The sequence below is a fragment of the Rattus norvegicus genome, chromosome 2 (genome assembly GCF_021556685.1).
Source record: "Rattus norvegicus strain SHRSP/BbbUtx chromosome 2, alternate assembly SHRSP_T2T, whole genome shotgun sequence".
Taxonomy (NCBI): domain Eukaryota; kingdom Metazoa; phylum Chordata; class Mammalia; order Rodentia; family Muridae; genus Rattus; species Rattus norvegicus.
The window spans coordinates 35,295,001-35,321,039 of NC_141535.1; the positions used below are offsets into that span (position 1 = coordinate 35,295,001).

A 26,039-nucleotide genomic window follows, 5' to 3' on the forward strand; every position below is an offset into this window, starting at 1 on the left:
GCGATAGGTTTAGTGTTAGGTTTGAGGGGTTAGGGTTAGTGTTAGGGTTAGACTTAGGGTTAGGGTTAGGGTTAGGGTTAGTGTTAGGGTTAGTGTTATTTTTAGTTTTAGGGTTAGGGTTAGCGTTGGGGTTATGGTTAGACTTAGGGTTATGGTTAGGTTTAGGGTTCGGTATAGGTTTAGGGTTAGGGTTAGGGTTAGGGTTAGGGCTAGGTTTAGGGTTACAATTAGGGTTAGAGGGTTACGGTTAGGGTTAGGGTTAGTGTTAGGTTTAGTGTTAGGGTTGAGGGGTTAGTGTTAGGGTTAGGGTTAGGGTTAGGGCTAGGGTTAGTGTTAGGGTTAGGGTTAGGGTTAGTGTTAGTGTTAGGGTTAGGGTTAGGGTTAGTGTTTGGGTAGGGTTAGGGTTAGGGCTAGGTTTAGGGTTACAATTAGGGTTAGAGGGTTACGGTTAGGGTTAGGGTTAGTGTTAGGTTTAGTGTTAGGGTTGAGGGGTTAGTGTTAGGGTTAGGTTTATGTTAGGGTTAGTGTTAGTGTTAGTGTTAGGGTTAGGGTTAGGGTTAGGGTTAGGGTTAGGTTTTCGGTTAGACTTAGGATTATGTTACAGTTGTCTCCTAACAAGCTGAAAACAAGCTCCTGTATGTGGGCTTGGAAGACACTTATTGAAACCAGCCTGACTCCACTTTCATCTCTTTTTATTTCAAAACCACAAATTTTGATTTTGTAATGTTTGTTATGTTTCTACCTCAATTTATATACTTTTTGGTTAATTTCTTCCTCGTGCTCTGCCTTTTTATTTTTATTTATTTTTATTTCATTTCTCAAAATGAGTTTTTAATGATTTATTTCCAGCGTTAACTCTTGCACTTGTTGGCTTTGTTTTGTGTGTTTGTTTATATTAAGAATGTAAGATTTAATTCCACAGATTCCATGTGCTAGAATGCTGGTCAGGTTATATCAGTAATGTTCAATGTTGTTGAATTATGGTAAGAAAATTCCATCGTCAATAATGGAGTTGTACACAGCCTGTTTGACAACACAGAAGACACTCATAGTTACTGCTCTGTTCACCAGCCTGAAAATCCTTTACCCACCCATCCCCCTTTATTATTTTCAGCAATTGTTTGGCTGGAACTTTGTCCTATTATCTTCTTGTATGCTTGTAATACACCCTTTGTGGTCATATAACCATGTTATAGAAACTCTCTTGCCTTTTACTGGCTGTTTTTTGTTTCCTCCCCACTATGAACACTGCAAACAAGTGTTAGCCTCTTCCTTTGGTCTGTCTGGATCACCTTCAAATGGCTCGGTCTTTTTGTCTAAATTTTAGGGGTTTTCCCCTTCATTTCCAGTAATTATATAATGTACTATTCAGTACATATTTAGATGATCTATTTCTGTGCTGTATTTCATATACAAATATCAAGTTCTTACGATGTATGTTTTTTCACTTGTCTGTAATTTCAAGAACATTTTCTTAAATCATTGTAAAATAACTACTTTGTGTGTGTTTGTGTGTGTGTGTGTGTGTGTGTGTGTGTGTGTGTGTGTGTACATGTGTAGGCATGCCACAGTGCATATGCAGAAGTCAGAAGACAACCTGATAGAGTCAATTCTCTTCTCCCAGCATCTGGAGGATTCCAGGGACCACCTTGGGTGTCAGGCTCACCAGCAAGCACCTTCACCCATCAAGTTATCCTGCCACCTTTGGGGTTTTCCATCCACAGATCCCACATGATACACATGTCAGATACTTTTTTCTCATCTTATTCTTCAATCCTTATTTTCTTCTCATATTTTTTGCCTATTTATTCCCAGGGGTTAGTTCTTGTGTTTATGTATTCTTTGCTCAGAGTAGAAATGGTCATTTCTGAAATGATCTTTCAATTACTAATCGTTTCCTGACATTTGTCTGGCCTAAGTTGTCTTTTGTTTATGCTCTTCTTTCAGACCACCAATTTTAATATTGATTTTAATTCACTTGTAGATGCAGTTTTTTTCAGATATGTATTATGTCTTTTCGTCTCAATTCTCTTATAACACTTTGATATGTCTCTCTCTCTCTCTCTCTCTCTCTCTCTCTCTCTCTCTCTCTCTCTTCTCTGTGTGTGTGTGTCTCCTGCTCTACCCCTTCCTCCTCCCCCTTCTCCCCTTTCCCTCTGCCCTCCCCTTCCCACTACCCTTCTTCCCTCCTCTCCCCTTCCCCCTCTTTCTGTCACTCTTCCTCCCCCTGCAGACTTCTAGCCCCCACAACCCTGCAGGCAGGTGGAGAGCCTTCAGAAGATTATCTTTGCTGTTACTTGTCTTAGACATTGAGCAAAGTGCTAGCAGCTGTATCCTTCCAGACAGCTTCCTCTTGGTTCCACTTTGCCCGACTCCCCTTCCACCCTTAAATAACCCTCTCTCACCACTCTCTGGTTTCCATGAGCTGCATGGTATCTTGCCTGGTTTGGCACTGTGGACATTTAGGAAGCTACTTTGGCCCATTAGACTTTACCATACATACTTTGTGTATGAATTTTCAAAGTGATGAATCTTCAAAATTGTTATGTTTTAGAAGATATGGTAACAGATTCACCTAATTCCAGTACACAGGAAGGCTGAGCCTTCGAGGCTAGCCTGGATTATACACAGGGAGACCTGGCTCTGAAGAAGAAAGTCACAGGAACACCAGCAGACAGCTAATAATGAAGTTAACCCTCTTCCCAACTTTCTTTCTAACCTTATCAGTTAGCAGGTAGGCACTGTCTACTGAAGCTGCTTTTTAAATCCTTATTTAGGAAATGGAGCATACCACCTTTTTAATCCCTAGCAGCTGAGAAAGGAGACTTAAACTCTCTTTAAGAGAAAGGAGGAAAGGTCAAGCAAAATAATGGAGAAAAATATCTCAAGATCATAGAAGATGATAAATGACTGGCAGAAGAAAACATTTCAGAGGTTAAAAAATCTGAAGGAGCATAAATAAAATGAAGAAAAATGATATACTCAAAATTCATATTACTTAAGAGAAAGCAGCTACAAGTTAATAATGGGACACTAATTAAAAAGAAATTTAAAATATTGAGGAATGAGCAAACCCTTGATTCATGGAGACACAGAGGCAATGATAACATTTTGAAATCTATACATCCTATATACTAGTGAGGATATTTATAAAGATGGTGCTTAGTTTCTGAGTGAGCAAGGATCACTCAGCCCTGACAAACAAGCAAGAGTTGAAGGAAAGTGAAAGGGAAGGAAACACTGGCACTTCTATGAAGTCAGGTTTCCAAGGGCACAGGGTTGAAGGCATAGGAACAATTTCAAAGTCAGTGCCATTCAGCTGGTGTGGATTCTGTTTTCAAACAACCACCAAGGTCAACTATGTTATTGTCAGAATAAGGAACCACCAACATTGTGAACTTACCCTCATTTTCCTGGTCTCTTTGTTTCCCCAAATGCAGTTCATGCGACTCTCAACTTTTTTTTTTATCTTTATTAACGTGAGTATTTCTTATTTACATTTCGATTATTATTCCCCTTCCTGGTTTCTGTGCCAACATCCCCCTAACCCCTCCCCCTCCCCTTCTATATGGGCTTTCCCTCCCCATCCTCCCCCCATTACCACCCTCCCCCCAACAATCAGGTTCACTGGGGGTTCAGTCTTGGCAGGACCAAGGGCTTCCCCTTCCACTGGCACTCTTACTAGGCTATTCATTGCTACCTATGAGGTTGGAGCCCAGGGTCAGTCCATGTATATAGTCTTTGGGTAGTGGCTTAGTCCCTGGAAGCTCTGGTTGCTTGGCATTGTTGTTCATATGGGGTCTCGAGCCCCTTCAAGCTCTTCCAGTCCTTTCTCTGATTCCTTCAACAGGGGTCCTGTTCTCAGTTCAGTGGTTTGCTGCTGGCATTCGCCTATGTATTTGCTGTATTCTGTCTGTGTCTCTCAGGAGAGATCTACATCCGGTTCCTGTCTGCCTGCACTTCTTTGCTTCATCCATCTTATCTAGTTTGGTGGCTGTATATGTATGGGCCACATGTGGGGCAGGCTCTGAATGGGTGTTCCTTCTGCCTCTGTTCTAAACTTTGCCTCCCTATTCCCTCCCAAGTGTATTCTTGTTCCCCTTTTAAAGAAGGAGTGAAGCATTTGCATTTTGGTCATCCTTCTTGAGTTTCATGTGTTCTGTGCATCTAGGGTAATTCAAGCATTTGGGCTAATAACCACTTATCAATGGTACACAAAATAATATCAGTTTATCACTAGTCTGTTGAAAATTTCTACTTGGAGTTCTGACAGCATAGTGTACCATCTCCCCTTGTCTTTCACCCAGGGTCTAAATCCTAAAGGGCCAGCTGAGTCTGAGGGCATCACCCACTTCATATTCTCAAGGCCTTCTGTCTCTGTGGGTGTGTACGAATGAGCCCTTGATTTGACTCTTGTAATACTATGGGTGAGCGTCTTTGCTGTCTGCTTGCCTTTTCAGACTGTGTCACCTCTGCTGCTTGCAAGAATCTTTACTCCAGGGTAAGGGATCCATTTGGAGGCACTGGTGTGGAAGTGACTGTCTAGCAACTATTGAAATGTGCACATAATGACTCTCCTGCTCTCTTCTGGCGTCCCAGAGCCACCTGGAAGCCTGTGCAAGCTTCCTTTTTCCAACCTGTTGCCTCTGTCTCCTTTTCAGCCATTCACCTTTCCATGTAGTCTGCACCAGTTTTCCTCAAAAGTTGAATCTCTGGAAAATTTTGAGTTGAGACCAAAAATTAATTTAGGGAACAGTGTACTCAAACAAATTTAAAGGATGGGCCATCAAAAAGGGAGCGAGGTAGTAAATAACAACCCTTGAATAACGGTCTTAGAAGTATGTGTCTAGGTCACAGTTCCTCTCCTGACCGCCATCACCATACTCTACTCAGTCTCAAAATCAATTCAAATTCTCTATTTTTATTTTTAATGCTTTGAAAAGATAGTAGTTTTCTTTTGTCTTCCTTTTGAGTTAAAATGACAAGATCAGATTCTCACAGTGCTTAATTATGACTGCCTCTAGATAAACAACAATGGCCTTTGCTGTTTCTGAGCTTCTGTGTGAGAACTTAGGAGGGCGGCTCTCCAAATGTGTTTAATTTTAAGAAGAAAGCATAAGCTTATACTTTTGATGAAAATGTGGTTTTTGTTATCTCCCTTTGATACTAAATAATCTTAAATTTTAGGACTTTCTTTTTATCTTGAATTGAGACCACATTAGGATGACGGTGAGGGGGTGGGCAGAGAGGCTTTTCTTTCAGTAACAAGTCCACAGATGTGAAATCAAAGCTGCGTCTACCAGATAACTTCTAACAATGTCACATTGTCGAGCTGCGCTCTCTTCTGTCCCCCCCACCCCCCTCCGTCTTCAAAATAGAAAAGAATTAGGTGTTGCGCACTGACAACCAATTAAGAGGCCTTGGTGATCAATCTCCTGTTGGGGAAAAAATGGCCAAAAAGGCATGGAGCACCATTTGTTGTTGTTTGGAGGACCACAAAAGTTCTAATCAAAATTTGAATGACTAACCTTTAAAACTGTCAACCCATACCATGTCCCTGACATATGTTTTTCAAATGAACAATCCCAGAGTCTAGGCCATGTAAATCTTTCTGATGATTAATTTAAACATTCAAAAATAATTATTATTTCTATTATTGTTGTCCTTGCTCATCTCATGCTTAGGAGGTCACGTTGGTGAGAATTTATAGGTGTAGCTTCTGACATTCCTGGGGACACAATCTTACTGAAAACTCCCTGGTCCTCTGGTACTTACAACCTTTCTGCCCCCTCTTCCACAATGTTTCCTAAGCCTTAGAAATATGTTTTCTGTAGACATAGCCACTGGGACTGGCCTCCACAAGTCTGTATTTTGATCGAATATGGTTTTTCTGCCCTGCTCCCTGTCTGTTGTAAAGAGAAGCTTCATCGATGAGGAGTGAGAACTACACTTATCTGAAGATATAAGAACAAACATTTAGGATTGTTCGGATTTAGTTGAGTGGCACTTGGAGATTTCCCTGCAAGATTTATGATTTCAGTAGCCCCAGGTAGTTGAATGTTTCTAGTACTGGGCCTGGTTTCCCTCTTGTTGAACAAGTCTTAAGTCCAACTATAGAAGTGTGCGTTACTAACAAGATATACATGCCACTACTCTACCCTTAAGATTATTGTGTCAAACCCAGGAGTCCTCAGCCCTGTATGAAGAATTATAGGCAACTAAGGAATGTCAAGAACTAGGGAAACAGTCTTCCCTAAGGAAGAGTCCATCAGTTGGCTATGCAATCCCAAGTAGTCAGCCTGGAACCATACCTACAAGTCACATTGTACAGTGTGAGCAAGGTGTACTTACGTGTTAAGAAATGTATGTGTATATACCTGTAAGTATGTCACAACAATTAATGAAAAGAGGGCATGACTTTGAAGGGGAATATATGGGTGGGTTTGGAAGGAGGTAAGGAAAGGAGAAAAGGGAAGAAAGAAATGATGTCAGTATAATTTCAAAAGTTAAAAGAAATATTTTTAAAATAAAAACAATTGTTATTAAGATATTTAACTGACTTTATCCATCTTCCTTCAAAGAGAATTATATATAAGCCACATACCACAACTATCATATCCTAATATATGTTGCAAAAAGAAAAGGAGATGATAACTGTTTGAAGTGTGTCTCCATCCACTTCTACAAATTACCCTCAATATCCTAATTTAACTTCAAGTACAAAATTCATGTTACTTACTTAACACAAAATGTATGCAGTATGTGAAAACTTGTTATGCTATGTTCTCCTTGGCAATACGACAAAGGGGGAGGGTAAGGCTAGAATATAATTAAGTAACTAAACAAGAGAAACAAAGACTGAAACAGCATCAGGAATGGGGGGGGGGACTTAAAAGAAAGGTAAACAATTAGGCTTCCAAATAACTACATTGGTGGTGGTGGTTTTGAGTTTTTGGTTTTGTTTTTTTTTTACCACTCCTTTCCAAAAGAAAGTTAAAATATATCTATCCCAACCAGGAATAACCAATTATGTAATTCAGTACTCTTAGCATAGTATACTAACCATGGCCATGAGAAAGAGCGGACAGAGGGAGAGGCCCGTGGGAGACCTGCAGTAAATGAAAACCTCGGATTCCAGAAGGATCCCTGCACACAAGGGGAATGTTCCAGGCTCTTCCCCGAAACAGTCTCCTCTTTGTGCTCTTAGTAATTTTCATAAAGCAACACAAATGTGCAATGATGAGTTGGGCCCATCAGCCATTTTAGCTTCCAAAACAATGTCCAGCGCTGACGTTAGTAATTTAGAATGGTTGCTCATTTCGAAGCAAAAGATGGCTCTTCTCTCAGAGGCCAGCGCTTACTAACTATATTCCTTTCTAGATTCCTAGCTCAATCTCCTTTCCAGGGGCACAGGTCTCAGCCACTTTCCCATGGGTCTTACCCACCACAACATGGGATTCATTTGTCAGTGACCATGATGTTGAAAACATACCCACTGTCAACATCTATGCTGTCATCTTCTACAGAGCTGGGGTCACAAAAACTAAGTGGATTAGGGTTTGGTTTTTTTCTGGTTTTTTGAAAATGACAGACAATTTTTCCCCTACCAGCTTTTGCTCAACAGTCTTTTCCTTTCTTTCTAACTATTGTCTTCTTCATTTTCTACCTCTGTCTACCTCTGTCATTCTCCTTCCACATTGGAATTAATATAAATTACAGCAGACACTCTTTCCTACATTTCTCCCTAGACCTTGAAGGGTAATGAAGGAGTATATATATATATATATATATATATATATATATATATATATATATATATACACATGTACACACAGAGCATGCATGCACATACATGATTGCATTCCTTACTTAAGCATGCTCACATACCCATGCTTGCACACTCACATGCACACATGCACATACATTGAGATGATGCTTACCTAGAGACTGTGACTCACATGGCCCCAGCTCCCTGAAGGCAGAGAATTCCTCTGTGTGGATGTTGTGGTGGTGGTGGTTGAAAGGAAAGATGACTTGGTTCTTAAACTGACCTTGAATAACTGATTATCTGTTGAAGAAAATATTAAGTTGGCCCTTTAATTCTTACTCCATGTAAAAATGAGTTCTGTATGAATTAAAGATTTATGAACCAAAAATTTAAAAAGTAATAAATCTTTTTAAAGTGCCTTGCATACAATCCCATCAGCAAGGGAGACGGCCTTAACAAACTCAAAACCCAGACATGCAAAAGAAAGTGTAGGTATATTTAAATACCTAAAAATTTAAAATGTGTTTCGAAAAGTGATCACACTAAAGAAAATCTTTACAATATGTTTGACAGAGAAGGGGTTAATAAGCTTTTGATATAAAGAACTATTATAAATGAGCAACAATAAGGACAGGGACTGCACAGGCACCGTAAGAGTAAACACAGCCGGCAGAAAGCCGCCTATCAGAAAGTGTTCAATCCAGTTGAAGCAACAATAACATAATGTATATCCCTTGGACTGTCAAATAAGAGTCACAATAGATACTTTTGGCAGAGAAACAAGACAATTTTGAATATATTACTCCTGTAAGTGGGAACTGTGAGTCTTGGTTAGAAAACAATCTGGCAATATCTCAGAAAGTGAAGATATACTATAGGCTACGCCATTTCTCTTTCATAAATTTATTCCATAGAAATAATACTAATCTGTAAAAAGAGATGTATTTGAAAAGTGTTTTAAATCATTCTAGTGGGAAAAATTAGTATTTATCAAGTGAGAAATAGGTTGAGTATCTGTCATTATGGCTACATTAAAAGGAATGTGTTGGATGATATAAATAATCAATTAAGCCCACTTGTGGTTTAACATGGAAACCAGGACTCAGAGAACTCATGTGATGGAGCCCTTTTAAATAAAGAAGAAGAAACAAGTAGCGTGTAGATGATTGTGTATTTGTAAAAATAATGGTTTTGTTGGCATAATTCAACTCTTCAAAGCACATGATTCATCATGCTTTTTATTTTAACAAAAATTTTAATACTCTCATGGGAAACTACGAGAGGAAGCCTGGAACACTGAATAGCTGCCACTCCATGCATAAGAGGGAGGAGACTTTCACTCTGTGAACACAGGCCATGTGAGATGAGCATTGGGTATGTGTGGTTATGGACACCATGCAAAGACACGCTCTGTGACAGAGGTCAGAGAGCCAGGCAAGTGTGCCGTGTTTGCCATGGAACCTCTTACTTGAAGGGAACTAGGATGGTTTGCATATGCTTGGCCCAGGGAGTGGCACTATTAGAAGGTGTGGCCTTGTTGGAAGAAGTGTGTCACTGTGGGGTGGGCTTGGAGACCCTCCTCCTAGCTGCCTAGGATGTTCAGTCTGTTCCTGACTTCTTTCGGATGAAGATGTAGAGCTCTCAGCTTCTCCTGCACCATGCCTGCCTGGACGCTGCCATGTTCCTGCCTTAATGATAATGGACTGAACCTCTGAACCTATAAGCTAGCCCCAATTAAATGTTGTCCTTTATAAAACTTGCGCTGGTCATGATGTCTGTTCACAACAATAAAACCCTAACTAAGACAGGAACACTCCAATGAAGACAAGACATTGCTCAGAATTTGATTCCCAACTCATTCCAAGTAACTTCTACCTTCTGACATTCCTTTCTTTCATCTATAACTTGGCCCTAGATTGACAGGTATTTACCAGCTTGAGCAGATCACTGTCACACATGGCACAATTCCAGGAACACCCATCCCTTCTCCCAGGGCTACAAAGAGGGCTGCTGTAGCCTCCCGAGATCATCTGAATACATTAGCAACTATTAAACCAATCACGATTTCTGTCTCTCTGTCTAAATATTCTACTGCCATCCCTTATTATGGAGGTCCAACTGCGAAAACTAATGCCACACAACAGGAGGCATCTGGTATCCCACTTTGGAACAAAGAAACCAGGCTTTGGAAATCAGGCTCAGTGGAAGGATAAGACTTATCCAGGCCCTCTGTTCCACTTCGGTATTTCATGGAGGGTAATCAATTCTATGACAAAGGCCATACCCCCAGCAACCCTTGTGTAAGGCTTGCTATTATAAAGAAAAGGAAGACAATGTAGATCACCCTTCCTTAATCTCTTTCCTACAAAGAGCAACAGTGATTAATGACTCTTCTAATTTCCTGTTTGTCTTCATGGGGGCCAGCCATGGGAGGAAATGGAGACCAACTATCTCTTGCCTGACCACCTACTCTGGTCCCTAAGAGAGGCTGCCACTTGGGCTACGAAGAAGCCTCCATGCAAGCTACAAAATATGTAACATGTATTTAAAACAAAGGCCCTAGACTTTATTCCCGAACTGACCCCAAGCCCTACAGGGCTCACTCACTGAGTTAGAAAAGGCGAAATCTGCCTAAACCATATAATGTGGGAGAAATGGAAGCAAAAGGTGTTTTTAATGCATGGATGAGAGTCACGGAATGCCTAGCCGGCCATAATAAGGTGGCTAAGGCTCTACAGGCAAGATGAGTAAGCTTTGCCTGCTGCAAATGGTAAACGGAAGCCAGCATACTCAGTGGCAAGGCTTGGGGCAAGAAGAGCATTTGCTGTCAACTAATAAACTCCAGGCAGAGACTGAACTCTTTTACCTGGTGCACAACCAGATGCTGGAAGAATTAGAAAAGTGGGGAGAAAAACCATGTAGGGAAGACTGTGTGATTGATTTAAGAGGTTGCACACATACCTAAATGGAAGATCAATATGATTTAGAATAAAAGTACAACATTATGCTGAGTTAATCTTTGCTTGCCCACTAAACCACCAATGATGGAAAAAGGACCACATCACAAACAAAAGTTCGTTACTATTATTCGCTTTATATCCAGATGGCTGCCCCCCGCCACCCAGTCACCCTCTACAATCTCTATGCTCACCCCATCTCCTTCTCTTCTGAGAGGGTGGAGTTCCCTGGGTATCCCCCATCCTGGTACATCAAGTCTCTGTGGGGCTATACACATCCTTTCCCACGGAGGCCAGACGAGACAGTCCAGCTAGAAGAACATGTCCCATGTATAGGCAATAGCTTTTGGGGTAGCCCCAGCTCCAGTTCTTCAGAACCCACATGAAGACCAAGCTGCACATCTGCTACATATGTGTGTGGGGGGGAGGCAGGTCCAACCCTTGTATGCTCTTTGGTTGGCATTTCAGTCTCTGAGAGCCCCAATGGTCCAGGTTACTTGACTCTGTTGCTCTTCCTGTGGACTTCCTATCCCCTTTGGGACCTGCAATCATTTCCCCAACTCTTCCATAAAAATCCCCAAGCTCCATCCGTTGTTTGGCTGTGGGTCTTTGCATCTGTCTGAGTCAGCTGCTGAGTGAAACCTCTCAGGGGACAGCATACTCCTGTCTGCGAGCATAACAGAGTATCATTATACTGTCAGGGATTTGGTGCTTATCCATGGGATGGGTCTCTATTGGACTGGTTAATGGTTAGCCATTCCCTCAGTCTCTGTTCCATCTCCCCTCCCTTTTGTTTCTTGCAGACCAGATAAATTTTGGGTTGAAAGTTTTGTGGGTAGGTTAATGTCCCTATTACTCCACTGGGGTTCTTGTCTGGTTACTGGAGGTAGACGCTTCAGGTTCCATATCCCCAATGCCGTAAGTCACAACTCAGGTCACCTCATTGATTCTTTGGCACCTCCCCTATCCCAGGTCTCTAGCACGTTCTTGAGATGCCCACCACCTCCCCACGCATGGCAGTTGCAGATTCCATTCACTGTCATGGCCATCTGGCCATTTATTTCTCCTGTCCCTCCCCATACCTGATCCTGAACCACTCCCCCATTTCTCTCCTTATCCCCTTTCCCACCCTGTTCCCTCCCTCCATCTCCCTCCTATGAGATTTGGGGTCCATGTCAGAAAACCAAGGGAAATCTAAGATTCCAAAGGCTATATGGTGTTAACTGTTGCAAAAGGCATGTTCTTAATGTCCTATTCTCCAGAGGAGAGAAAGCATAAGGAAGCTTCTAGAAATTATCTTAGCAACAAGTGATAGACTACTACACAGTCTTAAACAGCACACAGAAAATGAATCCTCTCCCTGTGCTCCCAGCCCTTTTCTTGGCCCACTTCCTCCTTACCTTGGTTAGATTTTATTTCTTGGCTAAACTAAGATGTTCTTGCTCCCCCAACACACCCCTTTTTTTCTTTTCAAACCACAGTGATCCATACATGAGCCAAACCCCTTAACTGAAGAACAATTTATAATAGGGTTTCTACCATTTTAAACAATATAATTTCAGGCAGTGAAGGAAAAGTCAGGAGTTCAGAAGTTGATTCCTGAGGGTTGCACGCTGGTCTCCACCTCAGCACTGGCCTGTTGTGATTATCACATTACAGGGAAGATTTGTGCCAAGGCCAGAACAATGCTGCCCAGCTCCTGTTCATCCCCTGAACAGGCTCAGGAAAGCCTGCATAGACCACAGAACAGTGTGATTCTGCACTCTTTGGACACTGGCTCTTCTGAAGGACTGTGTTTTACCAGGGGGGAAGTTATTGAAATGTAAAAGGTTTGTTGCTTCAATGAAGACAGGCCACAGAGCTTGGATAAGAGAACCTTAGACATATCATATGGTTCAGTTGGAAGCAATAGACTCTACCAGGAAGGCGCAAAGTGATTCTAAGTAAAACAAGATCCAACCAGCATAGTACAAAGGGATGAGTCACCAGGGACATTGTGCACAAATCTGGCCTCTCACATCACAGGCAGGACTGCAGCTCCTGAAACCAAATTCCACTCCTGGGTTCCTTGTCAATTATCAGAGCCAAGGTTAAGGTGTCAGGTTCAGCTGTCAATAACCCTAAATTGGCACATAGCCTCTGAGTGTGGTACCAGCAAAACTAGCTGGCAAGGGCCTCTGGGACAGAGCTTCCGGCCTTACGTGGTAGATCGCACCAAAGAGAAAGGTTGAGCCACAAATTGTAAAAACTTTGGACATGTATAACATTCTGCTAGAGAGAGAGAGAGAGAGAGAGAGAGAGAGAGAGAGAGAGAGAGAGAGAGAGAGAGAGAGAGAGAGAGAGGAGGAGGAGGGGAGGGGAGGGGAGGGGAGGGGAGGGGAGGGGAGAGGAGAGGAGAGGAGAGGAGAGGAGAGGAGAGGAGAGGAGAGGAGAGGAGAGGAGAGGAGAGGAGAGGAGAGGAGAGGAGAACCAAGTCAACTCTCTCTGGAAATCTGGAGATAGTGGAGGAATATTGGAGTATTGTGAATCTGGGTACCTTAAGTAGCTGCACTGAAGAAGGTGATGGATCCAATAGAAATGGAGTTACAGGTGGCTGTGAACTATCTAATGTGGATGCCTTGAACTGAACTCAGGTCTTCTAGAACAGCAAGTACTCTTAATCACCGAGCTCTCTCTCCAGCCCCATTAACTTATTTGCACAGTAAAAATGTTCTTCTCTTTCTTATGTATTACAATTACAATGTGTGTGTGTGTGTGTGTGTGCTGACCCATTGTCATACTCTTTTGACTGTTTATTCCATTTACATCAAATGTGATTAGTGTTACAACCAAGACCACTTCAGCCAGATTGCTTTTCATTTTCTCTTTGCATATTTTCTTTCATCTTTTACTCTTCTGTTTCCTTCTTCATTTGAATTAAGCACACACTTTTATTATCTCTTACATTTCCTTGCTTTTTTAGCTATATTTTCATATTGTTTTTAATGGTTACTGTGCGACTGAAAACAGCAACTCAAAACTTGTTACCTTTAAAGGTTTTCTCCCTCCCTCTGCCTTTTGTTACTATTGTCACATATTGCATTTCCATGTTTTAACCCTAGAGTGAATATTCAATTGCTCTTTGTCTTTATAAAAAATGTATATCTGTGCTCCTCCACAGATGTGTCCTTCATGGCACCTTTCCTTCTTCCCAGGCGATGTATGCTGTGGAAGGAAAGGTTGTGGTTAATTTGGATGTAGACTTACCCCTGGCACCATGACCTCAGTGTGGTGCTGCTGAGGTAGAAGAAACTTCAAGAGGTGGAGTCTAGGGGAAGGTGTTCAGGTTATTGGGAGCTGCCCTCAGAAGAAATAAAGGCACTTCTCCTAAGATCTTGACTAATGGTTAATTCCTAGGAGAATTGAGTTGTTACAAGAGAGGAAGCCTACTTCTTGAATTTCTCCATCTCTGGCTTCCTGCCTTTCATTCAGGAATCTCTCTCCCTCATCTGTTCCAGCCATGATGTCATTTGTTGGGTTATGACATAGCCAGAGGGGCATCCCCAATATCTAAAGAAATGGTGTCACCTGATGTTGGACTTTCAGCCTGTCAAACTGCAGGTTAAGTCAATACATACTCTCTTTCTTTCCGCAAAGTACCCAGTGTGTTAAAGGTTGTTATCTCAACAGAAAGTGGACAGTATAAAGCATCTACCTTTATCTAAAGGATTTCTTTTCACATCCCTGTAGAAAAGGCCTAATAGCAACAAACTGCCTTAACCTTTGAAAAAGAGTCTCTATTTTCTTATTGAAAGCATTTCCATATAGAATTGAGAACAACAGATATTTGCAGTCAAATTGACTGGAAGAGAAGCTCTGAGAGGAAGATTTCCATGCGGGGAGCTCACCTCCTCAAATCAACACTTTTAAGAGGGTGGGGAACTGAGGAGAACTTGACCTGTGACACAATCATTACCCCCCACCCTCCACCCCCCACCCCCGCTGTCACCTTCGAACTTCTACAGACTTGTTTCTATTGGCTTTTTTCTCTTAATCTCCTGACCACATTCCTATTACTGGCCTCAAACTGTGTCTCCAATGAGACTCCTATAGCCAAGACCAAGATATAATCCCAAATGTACAGCTATCCAACACAAAACCAAACTCTAACAACACCTATACAAATTAAAATATTTATAGTCCTTGAACCGGCAAGTTTACTGTAAAAGCGGAAACAAGCAAACACTGTGTACACACACATGTCATCTGTAGTTTGTTTGTAATAATAAAAAGTTGGAAACAATTTAAATGTCCATCAATAAACCATTGGTTACATAACAAATGCTGTTTAACAAAAGCCTGCCAGCCTTGGCTGGCTGAGTGGAGAAAAGAGTAAACAGTCGCCATGACATATACTTTCTGGATTAACATTTCAAGTATTTCCTAAGACTTTTTTTTTATTAAAGTTAAATTAAAATACAAATTTTGTTGTTTCTGTTTAGGTAAGTGTGACATTCACTGAAGAAATACATTAGGGGAAAATAGGCCCCACTAGAAATAGAAATGGATAAAAAACGAAAGTACACAAGTCGCTTCAGACCACCCACAAACTTGCTGATGTCTCCCAGTTTACTGAGAGTAGGTATCTCTTTTTCTCCCACATCTTTCACAGGATCACGTTCTAAGAGTTCTTGAGTCTCAAGTCAATTATGGGAATCTATTTATTAAATTTATCTTAGCCTAAGTATAAGGATAGAGGACTGTCTTTTATGTGCAACTGCCACACACACACACACACACACACACACACACACACACACACACACGCAGCATATTGAACTTCCACAGAATCATTTCTATTGGCTTCCTTCTCTTTCTCTCCACCCACATCCCTATCACCTCACCTCAAGCAGTGTCTCCACTGGGACTGCTCTAGCCAAGACCAAGACAAGATCAGGATACATTAAAGGGAACAAATATGAATAATAGGTAACAAATAAATGTTTGTTGAGCAAAATTTGAGGCTACTCCTAAGCCTACTATATCAGTCTTTGGTCAGTCCTTGCTCTCTATTATTGCTATGCCCCACCCACGGGGTGAGACTACGCCCATGAGTGGGAAGAACCATGGGAAGAACAAGCAGCAACCAGAGATTGTCAAGTAGATGCTGGCCATGGGGAAATAGCATCTGGTTTCCTCATGAATATGAAAGCATGGGAGAGCTCCCTTCTTCATGAAAAGATAGTGGGAGTTTGCTGAACACAAAGAAAGCCAAGGAAAGAAACAGTATAGACCAAAAGCAAGTTCAACAACCCGAAGTTTATTCTTTTCTCCACTCCTACATGATGATCAAACTTGATGTGAATTATGTCATCCTTAGCCATGTATCTTGCTATTCTCTTAACTGTGCTTCTAAAACAGTAAATTCATGAAGCATGATGCATACAGTATCAACTCACATTCCACAGTATACCCTAAAAATATGCTTACATTGTCTTTTATAAGAAATAGCAGCTTTCTTTAGTTAAATCATTTTGAGAATTTAATACATGAATACATGTATTATGTATCTACATCATTTCTACAGCCCCCTCTCTCTCCAGCTTCTCCTGTGCCCCTTCAGGTTCATGACCTTTCCTATAATCATTCTCCCTCTCCCTCTCCCTCTCCCTTTCCCTCTCCCTCTCCCTCTCCCTCTCTGTCCCTCACTGAGCCATTTAGCGTGACCCCTCCTTACATGTGTCTAGGACTGACCACTTGAGATTGGATAACAGAGGGCCTTGATCCTGGAAAATATTGATTCTCATTTTCTCAGCAGTCACTGACTGCCAACAGAAAATGTCAGGGTGGGGCCTTATGAAACTTCTTTTCTCCACTTTAGTGTATTGACAGGGCCTGTCAATACACTGGTCTTGTTTAGGCAACCAAATTTTGAGAAGTCATGTGGTGTCTAAAAGACATTATCCAGGAGCAGGAGTCCTGGTCTTAGAATCTTTCTGACCTGCCTTGTCTGACCTTCCCTGAACCTTGGATGTAGAGGCTCTATTGCAGGCAGAAGGCACGCCAGAGTTTTCTAAGAGCCTTCCAAAGGTACAATGCTTATGTTCACATAGACCCCAAGGAGTTATGGGTGAGATTCTGTAATCCATGTTCTGTTCTCTATCCTCCCAATTTTCTTAAGAAACAGATGATTTGCCTTGACAGGGAAGATTGGTCTGTTTCCATATACTTTGTATGAATGAAAACACACAGGTGATAATGTATTGTGTCCATTTTCTTCTACAATTATTGACACATAGCTATGCTATGTGTTTCAATTCCTTCTTTTTTTTCCCTTCTGTTTTTTGTTGGGTAGTTTTCCAGAATACATATGAAAGAAGTCAGGGAATTTGAGCCAAAAACAGTTTAAAGAAAGTAGGTCCCAATCACTAAGGAAAGACAAGTCAGATGAATTCAAAAAGACAAAATCTCATATGTAGAATATAGGTATAATTTTTGATAGGCATAAATGATATACATCTTGACATATACATACATGGCAGATATGGCATGGTCATAAAACAGATTGTCAACCATGAGGGAGGAGGATGAAATGTTGAAAGGGGAGGGCAAATTAATATAGAAGGGAACCCCTGGGTAGATAGAGTGAAATAGCTTGAGGGCCCAGGGGAAAGAGGAGGCACAGTTGGGCAGGAAACTCAATAAAAACAAAGAATTAGAACAAAGATAGTTCATTGGTATGCACACTTTACCTTTTAGAAAAGAAGAGGAGGAGGAAGAGGAAGAAGGAGAAGAGGAGGAGGAGGAGGAGGAAGGAGAAGAAGAAGAGGAGGAGGGGGAAGAAGAAAAAGAGGAAGAGGAGGAAGGAGAAGAAGAAGAAGAAGAGGGGGAGGAAGAAGAAAAAGAGGAGGAAGAGGGAGGAGGAGGAGGAAGAAGAGAAGAAGGGAAGGAAACTGAGTTCTGAAGAGGAGTAGGCTTTCCTGAGGTAAACCAAGAGCCAAGACAGTCAACTTCTTCCCTCCTGAAAAAAGAACATGGAAAGGTTGCCTCAATTCCTACCAGCTTTCCCTTCTATTTCGCTGATTTCTGTCTAACCAGTACTGTTTGCTTCCTTGGCTTACTTTGTGCTTAGCAAGCTCCCTCTTACATCAGTTCAAACCACTTTCTGATTTCTTTTGTAAGAATGAGACTCAGAGGTTGAGTTTTAGGTAAAGCCCCTTTGTGTATTTAGAGTCTCCTTCCATCACTGCTCCCTGATTTAATCCTCTCATGGCAAAATAGTTTATGCTGTGAACTTTGAATCCCTCTAGAATTGTTAAAGTGTGATTTGCCATATTTCCAGTCATAAATTAAATAAGTCTATAAAGACAACATATCAAGTTAATGAGTATAGGACATTCCACTCAAAATTAGCAACACATTCTTTTGGGAGGCACACAACATATTTGATATTACCTAATCATATTAAGCCTTTTATAGGCTAATATATTTTTATCTTATCATCTTACTATTTACTAGAGGAAAGTATTGAAATGTAAAACAGTAATAATGGATTTGTCTCTCTTTCTAATACTATCAGCTTGTCTTCTGTAGTATGAAAATATGTTAATAAATTTACTAAATGTATATCCTCTTGATGAGCTAACCATTTAATCACTGTATAATGACTTTTTTAATTTCTGAAAGTCTTTGTTTGAGATATAATTTGGATTCTAGCATAACCATTCTACTTCCTTTTGACTAGCATAACACTGTACATCTTTCCTCACAATTCTCCCTATAAAATTATTAAATTTTCAAATTTAAAGTAAATTTCGTTAAAATAGGTAATATGTGATTTCCTTTGTACTTTATTTTCATACTCTCTGATATCTAATTGTGATGTGAAGACTGTTCATTTATGATTATGTGTATTGTTATGTTTAAATATTTAAGTTTAAATTCTTTTATTTTATTTTATTTTTTGGATACTTTGTGTATTTACATTTTACATGTCATACCCTTTCCCCCCTCTCCCATACCCCCTCCCCCCCTGCTTCTATGAGGATGCTCCCACTTCCACCCACCCATTTCCACCTCAACGCCTGGCATTTCCTTTCATTGGGGAAATGAGCCTTCACAGGACCAAGGGATTTTCCTCCTATTGATGCTGGACAATGCCATCCTCTGCTACATATGCAGCTGGAGACATGTGTCCCTCCATGTGTATTCATTGGTTGGTGGTTTAGCATACACCCAAAAGGTGCTCCGACATATAACAAGGACACATGCTCCACTATTTCATAGCAGCCTTATTTATAATAGTGAGAAGCTGGAAAGAACCCTCTGTTGAAGAACAGAGGAATGGATACAGAAAATGTGGTACATCTCCACAGTGGAGTACTACTCCACCATTAAAAAACTATGACTTCATGAAATTCTTAGGGAAATAGGTGGAACTAGAAAATATCATCCTGAGGGAGATAACACAATCACAAGAACACACATGGTATGCACTCACTGATAAGTGGATGTTAGCCCAAAAGCTTAGAATACTTAAGAAAAAATTCACAGATTATATGAAGCTCAAGAAGAAGGAAGACCAATCCTTCTTAGAAAGGAGAAGTTTAAATTCTTAGTGTTCACTATATATTTCCTCATCTTCTCTGCTATTTTAAAATTTAATCTAAGTCTGTGGATTAGTTACATTTTTCTCTGATGTAACAAAAATACTTGACCAAAAGCAAAATGTAAAGAGTTCAAGGCTTAATTTGGCTCATGGTCTAAAGGTACAGCCCATCATGGCAAGAAGGTCATGGCAACAGGCTTGTCAAGCAGCTGGTCACATTGCATACACAGTCACTAAAGAAAGAAATGGGTGCTGGTCACATGCTTCCTCAATACAATTCAGTCCATAACCACTGCCCATGGGACGGTGCCACAATTTTAACTAACTTGAGTTCCACCTATTTTTTTAAACCACTTAATTGTTCTTACAAATTAAGCTAGAACTCTTAATTGTTATTTTGATAAATTCCAAATATACTTAGTATGTATATTTTGGAAATAATGAAGATATTTATCATAGTTATTTGATATCTGTTGGGTATCCTCTCAGAAGTTAGTTTTCTTTAATAATTTTACTTAAGCATCAAAAATTGAACAGAAGCAATTTTTGTTTGCTAATGAAAAAGAACACTGAAGGGCAATGTGCTATTTAGCAAAGCACCATTATAAAGTATATGCACAGAAAGAGCTTATGCAAATGGGTTAACAATGGAAAGTAGAAAATACAATTCTGGGCTGCCAACATAGCTCAGGGGTAAAAATGCTTGCTAACAAGCCTGACAACTTCCATTCTATCCCTGGGATCCATGTGGTAGGAGAAGAGAATCAATTCCTGCAAGATGTCTTCTGATCTCCACAGGAATCCTGTCACATGCATTCAGACACACATGCACACATACTAAATAAATAAATAAATAAATAAATAAATAAATAAATAAATAAATAAATAAATGTGCAATAAAGTATTAAAAAGGATTCCCCGATTATGAAACAGTTGAATCATCAAGCAATACTAAACCAAGAACAGCAAGATTCAGTAGCAAATATGTGATCAATCCTCAAGTATTCCAAGCTAGGCCTATAGCACTGCTCACCAGGCCCATTCTTTAAGCCCAGTGAGCTGGAAAAGATTTGAATCCTGAAAAAAATTGCCAGGTGTCAGGTCTGTCACTCAGAAATTAATCAGAGAGACCCTTTATGAGTTTCCTGAAAATACTGAAGTCTTCATGAGAATCTTGTCCAGTGTCTAAACCAGAATAAAGCTTGTTTTTGAGGCCTCAGGAATAATGTAATTTTGTTTATAGTGATTTCCAATTCTGTGATATTTGGGACAATTTTCTGACTGTTTTCTAACCAAATTGGCAGAACTAACCAAATTCTCTGGTTGTTTATTTGTGAGAAGTACTTCCAATTACTCTCTCGTGACACACACTCAGTTTTAGAACCTGTTTTGAACTTGACAGCACTCAGTGCTGACCTTCTACACTTTGGCCTAATATGTGATAGAATGTGGCTAAGAAAAATGCCTAACTAATGTCTAGATGAACAGAAACTTCTTTGCCATGTGGTGACCGAAAGATGTTTTAGATTTAGAGAATCTCTCAGAGATTAGAAAAGGCTCCACACCACAGGTCCTTAACTTCCTCTTCTGAATCCCTAGTTCTCAAACTGTGCTTATCAGGCCAACTGCACTGTTAAAATGCAGGTTCATGGGCTTTGCTAGACCACATAATAGAGAACTAAGCCCGGAAAGCAGCAGTGTCTTCCCCTTCTGCATGATTTCTAAAAAGTACTAGATTCTCAAGAGTGCTAGGTGCTAGTTTTGGAAACAGTATGCCAGTTAGACCCTGATTCAGGACTTTGAAGGTCGACTTATAGGGGAAATCTTTTTTAATTATGGCCAGCATCTATCAGAAATAATTTCTGCCAGGATGAATTTCTTCTGGGACACATTTCACTCTTGCATCACTCATTGTCTCTGAGAGGTGAGAATTGCCAACTCCCATCCAAACACTTTTGATGACTAATGGACATAGTAATATTAAGAAGCAAAAACTATATTCCAGTGTCTTCTGAATTAGCAGGGAACTGGCTAAAGATGACAAAACTTTATGTTAAAGAAACGTGCTCTGCTTAATTTTTTTGTTACACACAATCACCTGATATAGATTCGATTCTTTGTGACCATGACCTTGTACTCACACTGCCACATCAGATCCCTGACATCTAGGAATCCTCTGAGGCTGGTAGAAGAATTTTCTGTCATTATCACACACTGGAAATGGAGTTGGAGGTGATCTCATCTAGAAACTTAAACAGCTTAGAGAATAAAAATAATAATTTGTTGGCACGCATACCTGGAGAGAATAGAAATCTATGGATCATCAACGTACCTTTGTTTAGTCCACAGTCCATCACAAGAATACATTTTAGAAAGATGTGGAATGCACTTTGGTGAAAAGAAAGGAAGTTTGTAGGAAAATTTGTGTCAATTTTTAAGTATATAGGAAAAAGTTATTAGCAGGGATGTGGAATAAAACACTTTTGTTTCAGAGTAATCAGTAGGATGCTCAGAACGTTTTCGGCACATCTTGTCTTTAATCTTTTTTTTTAAAGATTTATTTATTTATTATATGTAAGCACACTGTAGCTGTCTTCAGACACACCAGAAGAGGGCATCGGATCTCTTTACAGATGGTTGTGAGCCACCATGTGGTTGCTGGGAATTGAACTCATGACCTCTGGAAGAGCAGTCAGGGGCTCTTAACCACTGAGCCATCTCTCCAGCCCCGTCTTTAATCTTTAAAGCAGGTTTTTCAGTACTCATCCCAGTTACAGTTTGGGTGCAGTTTGAACAAGTCTGTGAGCATAGTTCATCTTGGCTCCAGCCAAGAGTAGGCCTAGATGATTACAGATGAAGTAGAAAAAAACTACCCATCTATACTGAATCTTTCACCAGCTAAATACTCAAGAGTAACATAAATGTTGTATTTTACACCAGTAAGTTTTCAGATGGTTTGTAGCTCAGCAATAAATACATAGAGCATGAAAGTTCAATCTTTTTCCTCTGAGTGAGCACAAATAAAAATCAGTGGTACAAGAGACACACAGCCCAGTCTGATGGATTTCAAGTAAGATGGACTGACCTTTGAGTCCCAAACAATTCTGTTATCAAGAAAAACATAATCACACAAGACTTAGGTTATGATAGAGGTAACCCGTCGTTTGTATCCAAGGTTTGCATGATGGTGTTCTGGTTTGTCTTTTGTTATTGTGATAACACTGACCAAAATGAACAATGTGTATCACCTATTAAGTTCTGAACACTAAATGGTTTTTTTTACTAGCCCAAAGCTTCAAACACTTGCACAATCCTCCCCCTAAAACAATGCTCAGGATAGTTACAGCCTGCTCTCTGGTATCGATTCATGTTCTAGTTTGCTTTGTGTTGCTGTGCTAAAACACTGACCAAACCACCCTATTGGAGGAAATCAAGGCAGGAAGTAAAGACAGGAATCTGGAGGTAGAAACTGAAACAGGTTGCTGCATCCAACTCACTTTGTCCTGGAACCCGGATTACAAGTGGTGAGGAAATGAAAAAAAGACAAAGACAAAGGCATAGAGAAAGCTGGGGTCAGGTAGGTCGTGCATGCTCTGATGAAGCCTCACCTATACAGCTATGACCAGAACTCCGGTGTTTATTATGCATAGCACAAGTGTCTTAATTAGAGAGACCATGACCAAAAACTCTTTAAAAAGACAACATTTAATTGGGGATGGCTTACAGGTTATGAAGTTTTGTCCATTATCAAGGTAGAAATGGCCCTGGAGGAGCTAACAATTGGTTATCTACAGACTGTATGAAAGCACTTTGTTGATGGGATTAACACTCATCAACTTTAAATAAAGTTCATTGGATACAATGTAAAAAAAAAGAAGATATGACTTTGGTAGCATGCTGCTGAATAACAGGATCATAAATGAAGCAAATGGGAAATTGTGATATTATGACTAAGCCATTTTGGTTTTAATTCACAGTGGAAAATGGTAAAGAAATGTCAATCACTTGTCTACCACAAGACTTCATATATTATTCAATTCTTCATATAAACCATGGCCCCACTCCCCCACTATAGCCAGAAGAACCTTAATAGACCACCAATTCACTTTCTTCTCAGGTAAAACAATAGTAACCTATGTGATTATTTCATGGAAGAATAAAATGTACAGAAGATGCAGAATACATTCTGCTCATTCTGGACAATTCTATAGACCAAGTATAATAGAAAATGGACTTGCATAATATAGTTTGCATTCCAATCTGGAATCGAGATGTAGGGATCAAATTCACTCTGTAGTCATCATATTACACTAGGTGCAGCTTTCCAGTGGTAACACAGGCTCTTTAGAGTCAGCTGCTAAGTGCTTTCTAAAATTAATTTGCTTGCATGTGATTTTACACTCCCTTTATTGCAATAAGCAAGAAAGTTGTGGAAAGACAAGGTCTGTGCCAACTTTCTGCTAATGGAGGAATTCTATTAGGCCTGTTTACCACTCAAAGGGTCTCTTACTCTAATACTGCTGTATAATATTTCTAATTTGTCTACAAAGTCATCCCCATAATCACAGTTGAGTTCTCTAACACTAGCACACATTCTGATAATAAAATCATCGCTGGAAGTTTCCTCTGTGAGGAACACTTACTCCTCACATACAGGAAGGCATGAGTCCCCAGTGTGCTGGTATAGAACATGACTAAGAGGAAAAAAAGCAGAGCCTGATGTCTCTGTCTGTTCTATGCCCATAGATGATTAGAAGGTCGGTTCTTGTATCTGAAATTTCAAACCATCAATTATGCCTCTTACTTCAGGGTAAGCTTTATTTTTCATCAATGGCCACAAATGAATGTGTAAGTCCTCAAGAGACTTGCTACACACAGTGACTCTGATTTACTTACAGATATCCAGTACTCTTTGTATGTGTCTCTGTCCATGTACACATATACAACTTAGACACAATAATAAATGTCTATGGTGCTTTCAACACAAATGGCCTCTAAAGGTTCAAATATTTGGAGTTTTGATCCACAGTTTGCAGAACTATTTGGGAAGGATCAGGAGGTATGGCCTTGTTGGAGGAGGTATGTGACTAGGGTTAGGGAAGGATCAGGAGGTATGGCCTTGTTGGAGGAGGTATGTGACTAGGGGTAGGCTTTGAGGTCTCAAAAACCCATCATGCCTTTACCGGTGACCACTCTTTGCCTTGTGCTTGTGGATCAAGATATAAGCTCTCAGCTGCTGTTCGAGCACCTTGACAACTGCCTGCCTGTTTGCTCTCTCTGCCATGATGGTCATAGACTCTGACCCTCTGGAAGTTTGCGCTCCAAATAACCGATTTCTTCATCACTTATGTTCAAAAGTAAGCCTTCCATCTTTTACACAGAGACTGGGCTTTCTAAAATAAAAGGTGTCACATTCCTGTGAGGACGAACACTTGCCAATTGCAAACACATCTGCAACACATCCAACAGAAAAAGGATGACCTTGAACATTAGAGTCATGGGAGTTTTCATCTTGTATTTGCTCAGACAGGAATCTGAGGATGGCCAGAAGGGGCCTCTCCTCACTGCCTAGTTCTTCCTAACAAAGCTAATAATAATCTGTCTGATTGATCAAAATAGGCGTTAAGAGACAGAGTTGGGGTGAAGTTGGGGGCCAAGTATCTTAGATGTGACTTTGGTTTCCCTAGGCTGCACTCCCTGTGTGGAGTAGGTTCAAACCCTTGTCTCCTACCTCCCATGTCCTTGATATTAGGACCACCAGTGCTGAGCTTCTCCCCTGACAGTAGCACCCCTCGTAGCTCAGTGGAAGGTGACCAGGCAAAGGAGTGACACTGAGCAAGTTCACGGAATAAAGGCGTTCTCAATGTATCTCCAGCAAAAAGGGGCACTCAAAGAGTTCAAGTTTAAGTAGCTTTGAAAGGAAAAGCAAGCACCAGTAATTGAGCTTTTTCGCTAGCTTCATCATTTCTGACCAAACAGCAGTTAAAGTTGTCAAAGAAACCACTTTTCATGTAGATAGGCAAAAAGCAAGGCCAATCCTATCCAGTGGCCCTTCTGTGTCTCCTACTGAAGAAATAGTAGCTGCCTGGGTTTGAATGTATATCTAAGTCCTATGTTTAAATAATGGTTATTCTCCTAAGATTTAGAGGCTGCAGTTAAGTTTTCTTTGGCACCGAGACCATGATTAATTCACTGTTTTGCCCCTACAAGTCAGCACAGTCACTAGCAGAAGGTATATTTAAATAGGACAAGCATGAAGTGTGGCAGGCTCAGACAGATCCAGCTGTAAGCCAGCTTCAAGGTCATCCTAATGCATGCACATGCACATTGACATGCACATGCATTCATGCAAATAGGAGGCCCCAAATATTCTTTAAGGAATATTCCTACTATTAACTGGAGGAAAGCACTTACAGAATCTCAGGGTCCCCTTTGTGAAAAGTTTCTTCTGAGAACTGGGCCTTTCTCAGAATGCCAGTAAAAAGTTAGTTCTAGCAGAAGGTCTTTCTCCGAGGACTGGGTAATGAAAACAGAGCAGCCGTGTGAGATAAAGAGCTGATACACGAAGCTGCACTCACACAATGCGAGGGGTGAGCTTTTGTTTCCCAGAGAAAAGGCTTTCAGAAGCAATTCAGAGAGCTCTTTCCTTTCTCAAATTCCAATGGCAAATAAATATTAGTCCCCAGAGGGCTCATAAAGACCTCAGAGCCTAAAACAAACAATGCAT

General features: G+C 40.5%; 1 long non-coding RNA gene across 3 annotated transcripts in view; it reads right to left on the minus strand.

The window, feature by feature from the left end:
- The window catches only part of LOC102546726 (uncharacterized), a 246,060-nt gene that overhangs the window by 37,858 nt on the left and 182,163 nt on the right, over nucleotides 1–26,039 (minus strand). For 2 of the 3 annotated variants that reach the window (XR_015670592.1, XR_015670591.1), the window contains exon 6: nucleotides 7,941–8,068. This is a non-coding gene — a long non-coding RNA (uncharacterized LOC102546726). Of the gene's footprint in view, nucleotides 1–3,462; nucleotides 4,713–7,940; nucleotides 8,069–26,039 lie in introns of those variants that run through there. The other variant, XR_015670586.1, reaches the window with a different exon arrangement.